Below are 2,674 nucleotides of genomic sequence, written 5' to 3' on the forward strand. Positions count from 1 at the left end.
AGCTTATGCTTTTACCACACCAAACTTAAAATATTGCTCGCCCTCGAGCAAGAAAGAAAAGAAGAGAAGAAGAAGAAGAAGAAAATATGGTAGAGAGGGAGAGATGTGGGTTCGGTTAAGAGGGAGAAGAGGGGCTTGGGTTGTGTGAAAATGGAAGGGTATTTATAGGGAGGGGGAGGGTGTATGTTCGGCCATTTTGGGTGGGAATGGGTGGGAAATTGAATTTGAATTCTATGAAGGTAGGTGGGGTTTATGGGGAAGAGTGGTTTGATGTGAGTGGTGAATGGGGTAATTAGGAAGAGGAATTGAGGTGATTGGTGAAAGTTGTTGGGAAGTGTGACATGGGGAGTAGGAGAGTGTAGTTAGGATTAGGAGAGTGTAATTAGGATTAGGAGGTAAGGTGGGAATATGGTAGGTGGGGATCCTGCCGGGTCCATAGATCCTGAGGTGATCCTGTGGGGTCCACAGGATTCTGAGGTGTCAAGGAATTCCATCCCTGCACCAAATAGGCATGTAAAATGCCTATGCACACCATTCTGGCGTTTAAACACCCATTGGTGCACGTTCTGGGCGTTCAATGCCCATGTAAAGCATGTTTCTGGCGTTGAACGCCAGTTTCATGCTTGTTACTGGCGTTCAGCGCCAGCTTTTCTTCTCTGGGCACATTCCTGGCGTTCAGCACCAGAATGTTGCTTGTTTCTGGCGCTGAACGCCAGCCTGTGCATCCTCCAGGGTGAAAAATTTTTTTCTTCTGTTTTTGACTCTGTTTTTAATTTTTTTGATTTTTTCGTGACTCCTCATGATCATGTACCTAATAAAACACAAAATAACAATAAAAATAAAAATTAGATAAATAAAATTGGGTTGCCTCCCAACAAACGCTTCTTTAATGTTAATAGCTTGACAGTGGCTCTCATGGAGCCACAAGGTGATCAGGTCAATGTTAGTGTAGTCCCAACACCAAACTTAGAGTTTGGATATAGGGTCTTAACACCAAACTTAGAGTTTGGTTGTGGCCTCACAACACCAAACTTAGAGTTTGACTGTGTGGGCTCTTCCTTACTCTGAACTGAGAGAAGCTCTTCATGCTTACTCTCTTTTGTCACAGAGGGATGGCCATGTGCCTTAAACACAAGGTAGTCCCCATTCAATTGAAGGACTAATTCACCTCTGTTGACATCTATCACAGCTTCTGCTGTGGCTAGGAAATGTCTCCCAAGGATGATGCAATCATCCTCTTCTTTTCTAGTGTCTAAGATTATGAAATCAGCAGGGATGTAAATGATGACAAGTCATCATATACCCATTTTTCAAGCTAATTTCACTTGTTTTGTTAGCATTTATGCACTTTCTTGCATCCTAAGTAAGTGATTTGGAGTGAAAATGCATAACGTCTCTAAATCAAGCAACCACCATAAAATTAATGTTAAATCATGAGGTTTAAGCTAATTTTAATTGAATTTTAATTGATTTATAAGCCTCTTGAATTTAGTGATTCTCTTCCCTGCCCACTACAAGGGCAGAGCACAAAATTGTGCCTTGGAACCAAGAAGAAGAGAACCTTGCCCTGCCCTCCACAAGGGCAGTATCGGGCTCACCAAGGAAGAAAATCAAAGGAAAAATGTCACCCATGCATGCCACAAGAATCGAACACGGAACAAGGAAGAAGCAAGGAACTAAGGTTGAGTGCCATGCCAAGAAACCAAGGAAATTAATTGAGCGTGTGTTCAAGCCGTGTTTCGAACACGGGACATCAAAGTGGAAACACTGCCCTGCCCTCCGCGAGGGCAGGGAAGCATTTTGTTGGTGCATGGATCTGGCGCACCAAGAGATATTTCTGGCGCACCAAATCACTCTCCTGGCAGCACCAGCGCGCATCACAGCTCAATCCTGGCAGCACCATATTTTTCTGCCCTGCCCTCCGCGAGGGCAGGGCAGCATCCTATGCACCAAGGTAATTTCTGGCGCACCAACTTTTCCTGCCCTGCCCTTGGCGCGGGCAGGGCAGCATTCTGGAAGGCAACTCTGCCCTGCCCACTACAAGGGCAGAGCACAAATTGTGCCTTGAAATCAAGAAGGAGAAAATGTTGCCCTGCCCTCCACAAGGGCAGTATCGGGCTCATCAAGGAAGAAAATCAAAGGAAAATGTCTCCAAATGCTTGCCACAAGAGTTGAACACGGGACCATGAGGAAGCAAGGAACTAAGCCCCATCACCGTGCCAAGAAACCAAGGAAAAGGAATGAGCGTGTGTTTCGGCCATGATTCGAACCTGGGACATCAAAGTGAAAACACTGCCCTACCCTCCGCGAGGGCAGGGCAGCATTTTGTTGGTGCACAACTCTGGCGCACCAAGAAGTGAGTCTGGCGCACCAAATCACTACCCTGGCAGCATCAGCGCGCACCACACTCGATCCTGGCAGCACCATGTTTTTCTGCCCTGCCCTCCGCGAGGGCAGGGCAGCATTTTGTCGTGGCATGAATCTGGCACACCAAGGCACGATTCTGGCGCACCACAGCACAATTCTGGCGCACCAACATTTTCTGCCCTGCTCTCCGCGAGGGCAGGGCAGCATCCTGCGCACCAAGGCACCATTCTGGCGCACCACGCACGCACCAAGCACCAAATCCGGCCCTGCTCTCCACAAGGGCAGGGCAGCCTCCTGGAAGCTATTA

Source organism: Arachis duranensis, chromosome 5 (assembly GCF_000817695.3).
Source record: "Arachis duranensis cultivar V14167 chromosome 5, aradu.V14167.gnm2.J7QH, whole genome shotgun sequence".
In the NCBI taxonomy this organism is placed as follows: domain Eukaryota; kingdom Viridiplantae; phylum Streptophyta; class Magnoliopsida; order Fabales; family Fabaceae; genus Arachis; species Arachis duranensis.